At 39.2% G+C, this 17,023-nt stretch overlaps 1 protein-coding gene across 2 annotated transcripts in view; it reads right to left on the bottom strand.

Moving 5' to 3' along the window:
• The window catches only part of SCHIP1 (schwannomin interacting protein 1), a 560,589-nt gene that overhangs the window by 141,772 nt on the left and 401,794 nt on the right, over positions 1-17,023 (bottom strand). The gene's annotated exons all lie outside the window — the stretch shown is intronic.

Below are 17,023 nucleotides of genomic sequence, written 5' to 3'. Positions count from 1 at the left end.
GGAGGGGACGGTCGGCGGGCAGTTTCGTAGTCTGCGGGACGAACTAACGATTGAAGAAGCCCCCTCCCCCCTCCTCTTCTCTCTTTGTATCTTAGGTCAATGTCCTTTTTTCCTGTCAGGAAAATCAATAGTCCAAAGAAAGAGCAAGTGTATGTGGCAAAACAAACCAACAAACCCTGAGCAAATCTTGGGGTTAAAATTTAGCTGGGGTGGGGGTGGGGAGAGGTTTGGTGGAACATCTGGATTGAAAAATATGAAAGGTTAAATATCCGGCATAGAAATCTAATTAATCAATAACAAATTGCTTTGGCATCCTTCAGTCTCCAAAGACCATGGTATCATGCTTTGGATTCCTAATAATAATAATAATAATAATAATAATAATAATAATAATAATAATAATAATAATAATGATCACCATCATCATCCAACAAATAAATAAATAAATATGAAATAATAAATAAAAATAAATAATAAATATCCACTTGAGCATTCCAACAGAAAAACTCTGCTTCATGTTTTTCCCCTGTGACTTTGTTTATTTTAAGTTCTTGAGAACTTTGGAGTTAAAAAAGGAAGCCTCTGAACATAGCCAGAGTGCTTTTTTCTCCTGGCTATGGAGCAGCTGCCAACCTGAGACAGGGTAGTTGTTTTTATTTTAAAAAAAAATACTTTAGGGGTTGACATGGTTAAAGAAAAGACCCAGTCCTAGATGAAGAATGTGATAAGAAGGAAATCCTGTTGTGCATTTATTTGCACCTTCTTTTCAAACACAGGAAAACTCTGAAAGAGCAGAGGGAACTTTTTGGCTTTTGGAGAGCAACTTCCAAAAAAGGGGCTTTAATTAAATTGTTTCCCTTTGCTTCATACTCAGAAGAAAACAAGTGGCAATCTTTGAGTCCCTTCCATAAAGTGACAGATGCTTCTTACAGATGGTCTTTATTTTGAACTCAGAAAAGCAAGTTTCTCCCCTGATTCTCACTAATATGGTTAATATTAGCATTTAAACCATTTCAGCTGTATACAGAAGAGAGGCTAGCTATGCGTGGAAATCCATGCTATTGTATATTTAAACTAACTTCTTGGCATTCAGTATAAGATTGGGAGACCTGGCTCTTTGCCCAGACGTTTGGCAAAGGTGAATAAAGATTTGTTTCTTCTTCATTCCTGTCCACATTTTTTTGGACTTTGCTATCTTTTATTCTTTTAATGTCAAAATTTGTTTATTTAATGCATTTACTTGCAGCTGCCCAAAGTCCTTGGGAGTTGGATGGCAAGTTTTAACAAGGACAGAAACATCCCTACTTATGAAAAGAATGTTACTGTAAAGTCAAATGATATGACTTAGGCTAGTAGTAGTGTCTAGTTCTAGTAGACAGGGCTTCCTGCTCAAGTAGAGGGTTGGACTGGAAGATCTAGAACGGCTTACTCAAGCAGAAAACCTGATAGCAAATATCCTAAGTTAGATCATTTGACTTCATTGTAACTAATTCCCTCCCAACTCTGTCATTTTGTTGTTCAGTAGCAGGGGTATCAAACTCAGATCATGGCAGTGTCACCAGGCATGGGTTTCTACCAGTGCAGTCTGGTGCAGGTGCTCTGGTAGTGGCCCGTTGATGATGCAATTTTGGTGCAACAGCTCTGGTGCTGTCTCTGCTGGTCCATGCACACTGCCATTTTTGGGGTGTAATTTTCGGAGATTTTTTGGCTCTCTGAGCATGTGCAGAAGTAAAATCATGCAAAATCTCTTCCCCCTCTTCTTTTCTCTTCCTTTCTCTTTCTTCGTTTTTGTTTTTTCTTTTCCTTTTCTTTCTTAATCTTTACTTTTTTTAATTTTTAATTTTAATTTTTAATTTTACTTATTAAAGGGGATTATTTTTAATTAGGTTTATTAATTAGGTTTATTAATTTGGCGATATTAGGGATATATTATTTGGTTTTTCCCCCCCTCTACATATTTATTTATTTATTTTGTTTTATTTTTATTTTCTTTTACCCCGTGAAGTTGGTATAATTATTTTTAAGCAAGGGTTGGATTTAATTTAAATACCATTGGATGTAACTAGAAATTTTTGCTCCTTTTTAAATGTTTTTCTTTTTTTAAAGGGCATTTACTATAAAAGAAGGTTAAAAATATATATGAAAATTTGTATGGAGGAGATTTGGAGAAAATTGAAGCACTATGGCCTAATTAATTCGATGTGATTAAGATTAGGAACAGCCTAAAATGTGTATTAGCTAACAGTATTTTTAAACACTATATAAGAAATTTGAGTAATTATTTTTGTTCAGATGTCAAATGTAAAGTAGCATTGGTTAAATTATGTATACAGAAATTGTAAAAATGATTCATTGTAATATAATGGTATTTTTTTGTACATGTGATTGGAGAGAAAAATAAAAAAATTCTTTGCCACACAAAAAAGTAAAATCATGTAAAAGGACGTGTGTGTGCGCGTGAGCATAGCAATGCGCATTGGTAGGAAAAAGTAAAAGGAACCCACCCCTGGGCATCACATGATGTGTCATGACTCCCCTTCCCCTTTATTATACTGGGCATGGGCCTGGTCAGCATGTGACACATCTGGTGGGAGTTTGACAGCTCTGTTCTATAGTGTTGCAGAATTCCTTCTGATTTCTACCATTATATCTGCTTAACTCCACAAATTCTGCTTAATTCCATATATGAGTCCTAACTCCACATATGAGTCATATTTTGGCACCTTGAATTCAGTTATGCGGAAGTCAGTCCAGCAGTTTTCCTATTTGTTGGTCTGCACCTCCCAGAATATCCCAGCAGCATGGCCATACTGGTTGAGGCTTCTAATTCAATCCATTTGGAGAGCTTCAGGATAGGGAAGATAGACTGAAAACTAAACGCAAAGTGAGTAGCTGACCTTTCCCTCAATTTCAGAATATGAAGAACCTTTGCATAGTTGAACGAGGACCCTTTTTAAGCACTATGATTATGTTTGTGTACCACACTGAACCATAAATTAGCTAATTACCTGACTAGTATAGGGCGATGAGGTTAGAAATTACCTACGGCTTTCTGATGTTGGAATTGGAGAGATTGTTCATGTTTCCTTGTAATCAGAATTTTCTCATCTTGGGGGCTACATGCTAAGGGAAAGGGCTCAAAAGACGCACAGCTAGCCCTCAACTTAACAACAGTTCATTTAGTGACCATTCAAAGTTACAACGACACTGAAAAAAAGTAATTTATGACCATGTTTCACAGTTGCAGCCTTTGCAACATCCCCATGGTTACATGATCAAAATTCAGATGCTTGCCAACTAATTCATATTTATGACAGTTGCAGTGTCCTAGGGTCATGTGATCCCCTTTTGCGACCTGAGAAGCAAAGTCAAGGGGGGGATTCCATGTTGCTAACTTAACAACTGCAATGATTCATTTAACAACTGTGGCAGGAAAAGTCATAAAATGGGGCAAACTCACTTAACAGATGTTTCTCTTAGCAACATAAATTTTGAGTCAGTTGTGGTCATAAGTTGAGGACTGCCTGTACATGACAGTTGGCAGATGCCTGAATTTTGATGTTTGGCAATGGGGATGCTTGGATTGCTATAAGTGGGAAGACCAGTTTTAAGTCATTTTTTCAGTGCCATTTTTCATAAGTTTGAATGGTCACTAAACAAATGGTCAGCTATATGTGATTACACAATTATAATCTATACTGGCTCAAATAATGCATAAACTTTGCCTTAATTTAAAAAAAATTAGGATACATAAGCCCTCTTTCAGAGGTATTTATCTTCCATAGTTAAGATTTCAATTTTAAAAAGCTAATAAAGATTATTTTGATTTATATAAATCAATTTTTAGTATATACATCCAGAGCTTTAGCCATCCTGCCAGTTTTTTTAAAAAATGTCAAGCTATGCAATATGCAAAACACCTGCAGATAAATTAACACTCATAGAAGTAAAATAAATTCTGCAAACAAGTCACAATTGGGGAGGGAGCGGGCGGAGGGAACCCAACTTCTTCTGAAATAATAGTACTAAAAGTAAAAAAAAACCACCCTGAAACTTTTCATTAGGAAACTCTACTTTGCTTTTCTTCCCCCCAAAACACCTGAGGAAATGGATGAGCTCTGGAAGAAACCCAGAAGATCAACAGATTCTGGCTTTTTATAAATCAAATGAAGTTGTATCAAAGATATCTTTGCTGATCGTAAAATAGCTGCATAACTCAGAAGCTGTATCCAGCAAGCAGGAACACTTGTAACATTCTGAAACTATACAACTGAATCCTAATACAATACTCCAAACATAGCTGGTAAGAAAAAAAAAGTGACTACAAGAAGATGTAATCATGGTAAGATAGGTTTATGGCTACAAACCTAGATCTTCTCTCTAAAAGTAAGCCCAGTAGTGATAATAAAAGTGATAGGTAACTTCTGAGTAATACCTTGAAAGCCAATATTATGTAGCAGTTAGGTTGTGGATTGAAACTAAGGAAACCCAGGTGTATCCATCTGCAGCTATGGAATTTCACGGAAGACTTTAGGATAGTTTCTCTTGGTCCAACTTACCTCGCAGCACTGTTGCTGTTGGGGAACAAGAGAAGGGAATGCTATGCATAGCCTCCCCCCCAAATATTTATTTATTTATATAATTGGATTTGTATGCTGCCCAATCTAAAATGGTTAAAATGCAACAATTAATAAAATTATAAAAGAGCCTTAAATCTCCCGCTACAATCATACCATCAAGCATCCCAATTGAATCTAGGCCGGACTAAAGATGCCAAGTCTCACAGCTCTCAGGGATGCCGCCAGGTCTTCAAGGTCTTTTGGAAAGCCAGTAGGGTGGGGGCAGTACAGACCTCTGGGGGGTGTAGTTGATTCCAAAGAGATGGGGCCACCACAGAGAAGGCCCTCCCCTGCAGGCCTACCAACCGACATTGCTTAGTGACTCAGAGAAGGCCAACCCTGTGGGCTCTAATCAGTCACTGAGAGGTATGCAGAATAGAATAGAACGGAACAGAACAGAATTCTTTATTGGCCAAGTGTGATTGGACACACAAGGAAATTGTCTTTGGTTCATATGCTCTCAGTGTATATAAAAGAAAAGGTACATTTGTCAAGAATCATGCCTGTCATAGGGTTAAAATAAACAATCAGGAAGCAATCAATGTTAATATAAATTGTAAGGATGCAAGCAACAAGGTACAGTCACACAGTCATAAGTGGGAGGAGGTGGGTGATAGGAACGACGAGAAGACTAATAATAATAGTAATGCAGCCTTAGTGAACAGTTTGACAGTGATGAGGGAGTTATTTGTTTAGCAGAGTGATGGCGTTTGGGAAAAAACTGTTCTTGTGTCTAGTCGTTTTGGTGTGCAGTTTTGAGGGTAGGAGTTGAAACAATTTATTTATTTATTTATTTGTTTGTTTGTTTGTTTGTTTGTTTGTTAGTTAGATTTGTATGCCACCCCTCTCCGTAGACTCGGGGCGGCTAACAACAATAATAAAACAATATGAACAAATCTAATATTTAAGTTAATTTTAAAAAAAAACACCCTTATTTAAGAAACCAATCATACACCACAGACATACCATGCATAAATTTTATAAGCCTAGGGGGAGGAAATATCTCAGTTCCCCCATGCCTGACGACAGAGGTGGGTTTTAAGGCGCTTACAAAAGGCAAGGAGGGTGGGTGCAACTCTTATCTCTGAGGAGAGTTGGTTCCAGAGGGTCGGGGCCACCACAGAGAAGGCTCTTCCCCTGGGTCCTGCCAAACGGCATTGTTTAGTCAACGGGACCCAGAGAAGGCTAACTCTGTGGGACCTAACTGGTTGCTGGGATTTGTGTGGCAGAAGGCGGTCCCGGAGATATTCTGGTCCGATGCCATGAAGGGCTTTATAGGTCATAACCAACACTTTGAATTGTGACCGGAAACCGACCGGCAACCAATGCAGACTGTGGAGTGTTGGTGTGACATGGGCATATTTAGGGAAGCCCATGATTGCTCTCGAAGCTGCATTCTGCATGATCTGAAGTTTCTGAACACTTCAAAGGTAGCCGCCTGTAGAGAGCGTTACAGTAGTCAAGCCTCGAGGTGATGAGGGCATGAGTGACTGTGAGCAGTGAGTCCCAGTCCAGATAGGGCCTCAATTGGTGCACCAGGCGAACCTGGGCAAACGCCCCCCTCGCCACAGCTGAAAGATGTTTCTCTAATGTGAGCTGTAGGACCTAATAAATAATAATAACAATAAAAGGTAGGATAAAAATGTATATAATTGTCCTACAAGCAATTGCACATTCCAGCTTTTATAGGCTTATGGCCACCACACTGCATGATCCCAACTTCAAAATTGTACATAGTTTACAATTTACTACTCAAGATCAGAAGCTGGTACTTTGATCCATCAGCTAAAGAAGCTTCTTGGATGAGAAGTGAAACGTTTTCAAAGAAAAACCAGAAAGTCTTTTTTGCCTCTTGAAAAATCACCTTTGGGACAACCCTGACCTGAACAACTGAGAAACTCCATAGACATTTATCCTATTACTCCTTCTACTCTCAAATCTCCTCAAAACAATTTGCAGATTTCCTTGATTCTGTGAAATTCACAATGCTCCATTCAGTCATATGCACTGAACGACCTCTGCTATTATTATAAAGAGAAGGTGAAGAGACATTCCCACTATCTTTCCCTTTGAAAGATCTGAAGCCATACTTCCCACCAGCTTTATTTATATTGGTAAATATTCAAAATACTCAATATGGAATTAATATTTTTGGCTCGTTTTGCCTGCAGGAATTTAGACAGAATGCTAAACTGGTTTAGTACTGTGTGAAGAAGCTACAGGTCCATAAAGATGTTCCTTCCTTCCTCTGATGTTCTCCTAAATGGAAGCTTTTGCTCACATTTCAGCTTATTGGGTCATTATGCTTACACTGACACAAAATATGTTTAATGTTGACTATAAAATATGGAATGCATGATTCATTATTAAGCATGTAGAATGGAACATGGTGTACATGGAATCTGTTCTTTTTAGCCTTATCTCACTAGTCATTTGTCACTAGCCATTAGTCACTTGGGGTGCAACTAGAACAATCTTGAATTAGATCAGGGATGGGTTCTAAATTATCTCGCCGCCAGTTTGCTTCCTCACATGCCACGTAGGTGCACCTCATGGGCGCGCATGCCGATCGGTTTCCGGTCACAATTCAAAGTGTTGGTAATGATCTTTAAAGCCCTTCATGGCATTCGACCAGAATACCTCCAGAACCGCCTTCTACCGCACGAATCCCAGCGGCCGATAAGGTCCCACAGAGTTGGCCTTCTCCGGGTCCCGTCGACTAAACAATGTCATTTGGCGGGTCCCAGGGGAAGAGCCTTCTCTGTGGCGGCCCCGGCCCTCTGGAATCAACTCCCCCCCGGAGATTAGAACAGCCCCCACCCTCCTTGTGTTTCACGAATTATTCAAGACCCACCTATATCGCCAGGAACGGGGGAACTAAGATATCTCCCCCAGGCTTTCTTATATTTTATGTTTGGTATGTATGTGTTGTATGGTTTTTAACAGTTGGGGTTTTTAATATAATTTTTAATATTAGATTTGTTCCATTGTTATACTGTTTTTATTACTGTTGTGAGCCGCCCCGAGTCCTCGGAGAGGGGTGGCATACAAATCTAATAAATTGAATTGAATTGAATTCATGCACATGTGCAGTAATAAAAATTCTATTTAAAAAAAAAAAACCCAAAACAAGATGGTGGTGCATGCACAGTGCTGGAAACCTGACTTTTGCACATGTGCAAAAGAAAAAAAAACAGTTTTTTAAAATAAAAAATCCCTACAAAGAAAGAAAGTTGACGGCGTCTATGGACTGGCATTGACTGAATCAGCTACATGATGTCACCAGCAGTTTGCTAATGGTTTGGGCGAACTGGTCTGAACTGGGAGGAACCTACCTCTGAACTAAATACATTCAAAATAGTAAAAATGGTGGTGGATTTTAGAAGAAAACCTCTTATGCTACTAACTCTTACAATACTAGACAACGCAGGAGCAACAGTAGAGTCCTTCAAATTTCTAGGTTCTATCATATCCCAGGACTTAAAATGGATACCTAACATCAAAAACATCATAAAAAACCCCTCAACAAAGAATGTTCTTTCTGCACAAATCCACAAAGCTCAAACTGCCCAAAGAACTGCAGATTCAGTTCTACAGAGGAATTATTAAGTCTTCACCTCCATAGCTGTCTGGTTTGGCTCTACAATTAAACAAGACAAACACAGACTTCAACGGATAATTACAACTGCAGAAGAAACAATTGCTACCAACCTGCCTTCCATTGAGGATCTATGTACTGCATGAGTCAAAAAGAGGGCTGTGAAAATATCTACAGACCCCTCACATCCTGGATATAGAAACATAGAAGACTGACGGCAGAAAAAGACCTCATGGTCCATCTAGTCTGCCCTTATACTATTTTCTGTGTTTTATCTTAGGATGGATATATGTTTATCCCAGGCATGTTTAAATTCAGTTACTGTGGATTTACCAACCACGTCTGCTGGAAGTTTGTTCCAAGGATCTACTACTCTTTCAGTAAAATAATATTTTCTCATGTTGCCTTTGATCTTTCCCCCAACTAACTTCAGATTGTGTCCCCTTGTTCTTGTGTTCACTTTCCTATTAAAAACACTTCCCTCCTGAACCCCATTTAACCCTTTAACATATTTAAATGTTTCGATCATGTCCCCCCTTTTCCTTCTGTCCTCCAGACTATACAGATTGAGTTCATTAAGTCTTTCCTGATACGTTTTATACTTAAGACCTTCCACCATTCTTGTAGCCAGTCTTTGGACCCGTTCAATTTTGTCAATATCTTTTTGTAGGTGAGGTCTCCAGAACTGAACACAGTACTCCAAATGTGGTCTCACCAGCGCTCTATATAAGGGGATCACAATCTCCCTCTTCCTGCTTGTTATACCTCTAGCTATGCAGCCAAGCATCCTACTTGCTTTCCCTACCGCCTGACCACACTGCTCACCCATTTTGAGACTGTCAGAAATCACTACCCCTAAAACCTTCTCTTCTGAAGTTCTGCTAACACAGAACTGCCAATGCAATACTCAGATTGAGGATTCCTTCCCCCCAAGTGCATTATTTTACATTTGGAAACATTAAACTGCAGTTTCCATTGCTTTGACCATTTATCTAGTAAAGCTAAATCATTTACCATATTACAGACCCCTCCAGGAATATCAACCCTATTGCACACTTTAGAGTCATCGGCAAATAGGCAAACCTTCCCTACCAGACCTTCCCCTATGTCACTCACAAACATATTAAAAAGAATAGGACCCAGAACAGACCCTTATGGCACACCGCTTGTAACCTGTCTCTGCTCAGAATACTCGCCATTAACAATAACTCTCTGATGTCTATGCTTCAGCCAGCTTGAAATCCACTGAACTAAATTATTTCAATTTCTACCCTCAAAACAATGCTATAGGGCACTGTACACCAAAATAACTAGACACAAGGACATTTTATTTCCTGAATGCCATCACTCTGCTTAGCAACTAATTCCCACAAAACAAATAATTTACTAAGAATGTATTACTATTATTCTTCTCTTCCTTACTAGTATATATCTCTTCCCACTTATTACTGTAGCCATGTTACTTGTATCTTTCAATTATATTTTTTTTATTTGTTTCTTGGTACAATTTGATAGCTTATTAGTAACCTCCATTATCACTTAAAAAAATTTAATTATTGATGAATTTATTTTTATTCTCCTTATGTACACTGAGAACATATACATACTCCTTAGACAAATTCCTTGTGTGTCCAATCACAATTGGTCAATAAAGAATTCTGCTCTATTCTATTATATTCAGAACTCTTTGACCATTGGAATGACTCAGTATATACATTTACTTTTCTTGACAAAGCCCTCCTCCAAAGATTCTTGGCAGCTTTGAGGAAACAAGAGAGGTCCTCTTATGAAGTGTTGTAGCTATTTAAATAACCAGAAGGAGACATCAGCATTAGTTCTCAGACTGAAAGGTTATAATGGTATAAACACCACCTCTACCACTGTCATACCTTGAATAATTTATGAAACCAAGTTAGTGAAGTTTTATGTTTGACGGATCTTCAAACCAGGACATTCCATAGTGAAACTATCCTTGCTCAAAGAACCATGGTATTGGAGGCATCGTCCATTAGACCACATCCAATGAGAAAGTACATAATTGTCAAAATACAGTATGATCAATAGATATTTGGGTCATGTTTAATAATTAACTGAAGTAAACAGGACGGGAAAGGGAAGAAGCAAAGCTTTCCATTTACCTTACAATCACTTTGGAGGATGATAAAGGTATCTCATTTGCAGAACTATTTACCTTACAACCACTTTGGAGGATGATAACAGGTATCTCATTTGCAGAACCAAACTGACAAGTGATTTAAATAGGTATACAGTGTTCCCTCGATTTTCACGGGTTCGAACTTCGCGAAACGTTTATACCACGGTTTTTCAAAAATATTAATTAAAAAATACTTCATGGTTTTTTCCCCTATACCACGGTTTTTCCTGCCCGATGACGTCATATGTCATTGCCAAACTTTCATCCACCTTTCATAAATATTTTTTAAATAAACTTTAATAAATAAACACGGTGAGTAATAATCTAAATGGTTGCTAAGTGAATGGGAAATTGTAATTTAGGGGTTTAAAGTGTTAAGGGAAGGCTTGGGATACTGTTCATAGCTAAAAATAGTGTATTTACTTCCGCATCTCTACTTCGTGGAAATTCGACTTTCGCGGGCGGTCTTGAAACGCATCCCCCGCGAAAATCGAGGGAACACTGTACTGTATAATGGGCATATATTAGCTGGTTAACAAATCCTGAAAAACCTTCATGAAAAATATGATCATAAAAAGAGGCTAATTCTGATATTTTTAACCTGATTTTACCTGCTTCAAAATTACAGTCCAAAACACATTAATTTTAATGTTTTTATGGGCTTCCGGTGAAATATCATTAGGCTTTCTATTCTTGTACTGTGTAGACTTTGAAGGAATTTTTAACTGTGCATTTTGCATACAGCTGCACTAGAGGGTGTAAATATAGGTACCTCCACATAATTATAAGTTTATACTAACTTTGTGATTTATCCAATTTTTAAAATTGCAACTAATTACTAGTAGCCTGTAAATATCTCAGTTAAAAAGCTAATCTGTGTTATTGTGTCCTGGTTCACGGAAGCTTGCTCTATAGTACAAATTCGCAGTCTTCAAAAAACACTTTTACAAAGGACGGCTTTCTATAATGTATATTTAATCAACTTTCAGTTTCAGCAGAAACACTTTCAGTGTTTCTTCATTTGCAAAAATGAAGCCATGTGCTCTAACAGAGAGTATTTATCAGGTTTAAATGCGTTGTCTGTATTTATCTTGGAAATATGAAGTTTATTATGAATAAATAAAAAGATGGGACTGTCAAAAGACATTGGACAGCCCACCCTATTTTTCTGAGCTCAGTGCCAAGCTGACTGGTTACTTTAATTACAGTAAGCAAATTAATTAAATTAAATTAATTAATTGGGCTAGAGGAGCCGATGAAAATCATTGATATTAAAAATGTGCTGATGAAATACAGATATTGCTGTAGATATTTCAAACTGTAGTTGGAGTTTGAAAAATGGGTTAGATTTAAAAACAAATTTTATTCATCAATATTTATTTATTCAATTATTTGGTCACCCCACTTGCAGATGAAACTTCGAGCAGCTAGCATTGTTTTCAGACTGACAATTTAGAAATATTTCAAAACCACAAAGATAAAAATGTAGCTTGTCTGATGCCAATCACAATCGAATAACCTCTAGAGACAGCTCACTAAAAGAAAAATCAAGTTTTTAGTCTTCATGAAAAGCTGGCAAGAACAATGCCATTCTAATCGCAGGGATATACTATTATACAGGGTAGATCCCCCAACAGAGAACACATATTTCTTGGGCATGTCAGATGACTTAGTTAAGTAGTAGGAACTCAAAGCATGTTTCACCTGTTGGAACTTGTGGTATAGTGGGAAGAGATAAGCGATCTTTCAAATAATCTAGTCCTGCGCCATAAAAGCAGGGGTGAAAATCAGCAGGTTCAGCCTCGGGTTCTGAAGAAGCAGCGGAAATTTTGAGTAGTTCAGAGAACTGGTAGCAGAAATTTTGAGTAGTTCAGAGAACTGGTAGCAGAAATTTTGAGTAGTTCAGAGAACTGTCAAATACCACCTTTGGCTGGCCCCAGAGTAGGGTGGGAATGGATATTTTGAAATATCCTTCCTCCTGGAGCGAGGAGGAAATGGAGATTTTGCAGTATCCTTCCCCTACCATGCCCGCCAAGCCACGCCCACCAAGCCACACCACGCCCACCAATTCAATTCAATTCAATTCAATTCAATTCAATTTATTAGATTTGTATGCCGCCCCTTCTCTGAAGAGTCGGGCCGGCTCACAACAATAATAAAAACAATATTCCAGCGAAAACAAATCTAATATTAAAAAGCACATAAAACCCTATCATATTTAAAAAAGCAAACAACATATACATACCCAAACATAAATATAAAAAAGCCTGGGGGAAAGGTGTCTCAACTTCCCCATGCCTGGCGGTATAGATGGGTCTTGAGTAATTTACGAAAGACAGGGAGGGTGGGGGCAGTTCTAATCTTCAGGGGGAGTTGATTCCAGAGGGCCGGGGCTGCCACAGAGAAGGCTCTTCCCCTGGGGCCCGCCAAACGACATTGGTCGACGGGACCTGGAGAAGGCCAACTCTGTTATCGGCCGCTGGGATTCGTGCGGTAGCAGGCGGTTCCAGAGGTACTCTGGTCCAATGCTATGCAGGGCTTTAAAGGTCATAACCAACACTTTGAATTGTGACCAGAAACTGATCAGCAGCCAATGCAGGCCACGGAGTGTTGCAGAAATGTGGGCGAATCTAGGAAGCCCCACGATGGCTCTCGCAGCCGCGTTCTGCACGATCTGAAGTTTCCGAACACTTTTCAGAGGTAGCCCCATGTAGAGAGCCAGGTCCATAGAACCGGTAGTAAAAAAAATGGATTTCACCACTGATTGATGACAGTCTTTATAAATCATAACCACCACCTGATAATAGTTTGTTTCCTATATTGTAATACTTGAATTGATCCACTGCTTTCTCAGGTTGTTCACCTTCCCTTTCAGAGATCTCCTATACTTATTTATGAAGGGGGTGGGGGTCAACTTATTTTCCAAAACACCAAAAGGCAAGACAAGAAACAGTGGATGGAAATTAATCAAGGAGAGAAGCAACCTGGAATTAAGGAGAAACTTCCTAATGGTGAGGACAATGAACCACTGGAACAACTTGCCTTCAGAGATTATGGATGCTTCATCGCTGGAGATTTTTAAGAAGAGACTGGACAGCCACCTGTCTGACATGGTATCGGGTCCGCTGCTTGAACAGGGGCCTGGATTAGAAGACCTCCAAAGTTCCTTCCAAGTCTATTCTGATTGATGAAGGGTTTAGAAACATAGAAACATAGAAGACTGACGGCAGAAAAAGACCTCATGGTCCATCTAGTCTGCCCTTATACTATTTCCTGTATTTCATCTTACAATGGATATATGTTTATCCCAGGCATATTTAAATTCAGTTACTGTGGATTTACCAACCACGTCTGCTGGAAGTTTGTTCCAAGGATCTACTACTCTTTCAGTGAAATAATATTTTCTCATGATGCTTTTGATCTTTCCCCCAACTAACCTCAGATTGTGTCCCCTTGTTCTTGTGTTCACTTTCCTATTAAAAACACTTCCCTCCTGAACCTTATTTAACCCTTTAACATATTTAAATGTTTCGATCATGTCCCCCCTTTTCCTTCTGTCCTCCAGACTATACAGATTGAGTTCATTAAGTCTTTCCTGATACGTTTTATGCTTAAGACCTTCCACCATTCTTGTAGCTCGTCTTTGGACCCGTTCAATTTTGTCAATATCTTTTTGTAGGTGAGGTCTCCAGAATTGAACACAGTATTCCAAATGTGGTCTCACCAGCGCTCTATATAAGGGGATCACAATCTCCCTCTTCCTGCTTGTTATACCTCTAGCTATGCAGCCAAGCATCCTACTTGCTTTTCCTACTGCCCGACCATACTGCTCACCCATTTGAGACTCTCAGAAATCACTACCCTTAAATCCTTCTCTTCTGAAGTTTTTGCTAACACAGAACTGCCAATGCAATACTCAGATTGAATGCAATAGCCCCGATTACTGACAGACAGGAAAGAAGGTAGGAAGTGCAAACTTGTGGTGCACTTTTTAAGCAGTCCTATTTCTTTTTGGCTCAGCTTTAATATCCAAGGATGATGATTTAAAAAAAAAAAAAAGGAATAAAAGGAGTTCTGAGGTGGTAATGGTTCTTTTATGGTACTATAAAATCAAATGGTTTCATGATACTATACTCTACTAAAAATCATTTCTGGAACGCTATAATATTAATTGCATGATCTCCTGAATCTGTTTATAACATAAAGCCAATTGATAGTCTTCAGCAGATATGTAAGTGCTGTATAGGAAGCAATTTGACTGCAATTTTTACTCTGTGATTTAAAGATTTCTTTCCTTTGCTATTTGCTTGCCTTACAGTCGGGACCAGGACTGCTATTGATAGTTAAGTGAATCATGCCCAATTTTACAACTTTTAAAAAACCACAGTCATTAAACAAATCCAGCTTTCCCACTGAAACTTCCCAGGGGGCATCCAATCATATGACCCTGGGACTCTGCAACTGTTCTAAAACATCACCTCGAGCTCGACTACTGTAATGCTCTCTACATGGGGCTACCTTTGAAGAATGTTCGGAAACTTCAGATCGTGCAGAATGCAGCTGCGAGAGCAATCATGGGTTTCTCTAAGTATGCCCATGTTACTCCAACACTCCGCAGTCTGCACTGGTTGACCGATCAGTTTCCAGTCACAATTCAAAGTGTTGGTTATGACCTATAAAGCCCTTCATAGCATCAGACCAGAATATCTCCGGGACCGCCTTCTGCCGCACGAATCCCAGCGACCGGTTAGGTCCCACAGAGTGGGCCTTCTCCGGGTCCCGTTGACTAAACAATGTCGTCTGGTGGGACCCAGGGGAAGAGCCTTCTCTGTGGTGGCTCCGACCCTCTGGAATCAGCTCCCTCCAGAGATTAGGATTGTCTCCACCTTCCTTGCCTTTCGTAAACTCCTTAAAACCCACCTCTGCCATCAGGCATGGGGGAATTGAAACATGTCCCCCTTGCCCATGTAGTTTCTGTGTATGATTGGACTGTGTGCTTGTTTTTTATATATTGGGGTTTCTTTTGGATTTTTTAACCTAAAACTGTAATTTAGATTGCTAAATATTAGATTTGTTACTATGTATTATTTTTTACCATTGTTGTGAGCCGCCCCGAATCTACGGAGAGGGGCGGCATATAAATCCAATAAATCTAATAAATCTAATCTAAAACATACTTGTTTCTAGGTGTTGAGACATTTGTTTATTATCTTTTCCAGTGTCTTCCTTGGTATGGATGTTAGGCTGATTGTTCTGTAGTTTCCTGGGTTGGTTCCCCCTCTCTTTTTTGAAGATGGGAACCACATCAGCTCTTTCCCAGTCCTTTGATAGTTCTCTTGTGTTCCAGATGTGGTGCAGTGGTTCTGAAATGACATCTTTTAGTACTCTGGGGTGTAATCCATCCAGTCCTAGTGATTTGCATTCATCAAGTTCAGACAGGTGGTTTTTTTTTTGCTTATTTTAACTTTAGTTTCCAGTCTGTTTTTTGCAGTTATATTTATAGTAGGTTGGGCTATAGTTTCTTTTTGTGTGAAGAATGATGCAAAGACTGAGTGAGTTAAGCAGCTCTGCTTTCTATCTGTTGCCTGTTACTTCCTTGCCATCTTCTCTCTTTAGTGGACCAACTGTTTCCTTGATTATTTTTTGTTATTTATGCTGTGAATGGTCCACATCCAGCTCAGCTGGTCACGGATTTCGAGGACCATGAGACGGAGGAGTACTGGCATTGCAGGTCAGTGCTCTTGGCATCTGAGTCTGAGAGTGAGGAAGAGTTAGGGACTGAGGAATCACCAGAGGCTGTGGAACCTCCAGTTAGGGTATTTTCTGAGTCAGAGGACAATTGGGACTTTGAGGATCAGGAAACCCCTGTTAGATGCTATTGTACATACTCTTGATCAGTTGGAGGATGGTGAAGATATTGAGGACTCAGATTCAGATAGTGTTTATGAAGTAGTGGGGGGCCAGGGGTTACAGGTAGTACAACAGGTGGGAGGCCAGCCACAGGATGGGGTTATGAGTTTAGGATCTAGTGAGGGAGAATTAGAGGCACGCTGGATTAAACCTAAGTTCAGAAGAATTCAGAAACATAGAGAGCAAAGGTCTGGAAGAAGATATTAAGGAGATGAATGGGTTAAATAATTGAGTGGGGTAATTGGCACGTCATGGGACTAGTGAAGAAGAAGGGTGGAGTTTCAACGTTGCCGAACAAGAAGATGTTGATTTTTTATGCCGCTCTCCAAGTAAGCCAAGTATTCTGTGTGATTAACTGTCCGTCTGCTGTTTTTTTAGTGATCATGCTTTTACGAAATAAATCTTGTCTAGCAGAGCAGGAGAAGGAATGTAAGGAATGCAATTAAGAAAGATAACGGAGCCAGGAGAGATACGCCAGTATAAAATGTGTGTATAGCTGGAAGAGAAGAGAATAAAATGGAGTTTCTTTGTTTATGAAATAATGTGTTTGATAAAAGTTATTTGTACTTGCTGAATTTCTACCAGAAACCAGAACAGATGCAAGAATAAAGAGGATGAGATCCAGGCATGAATATCTCTCTAGGAAGGGTTCTTGGCATTGATTAGGTCTATGGGATATTTGGCCACACCCTGGTATTATATAAAGACAGACTGATGGGAAAGGGGGTGTGGTGAACAATG

Source organism: Erythrolamprus reginae, chromosome 5 (assembly GCF_031021105.1).
Source record: "Erythrolamprus reginae isolate rEryReg1 chromosome 5, rEryReg1.hap1, whole genome shotgun sequence".
In the NCBI taxonomy this organism is placed as follows: domain Eukaryota; kingdom Metazoa; phylum Chordata; class Lepidosauria; order Squamata; family Dipsadidae; genus Erythrolamprus; species Erythrolamprus reginae.
This window is presented reverse-complemented; position numbering and strand designations above follow the sequence as displayed.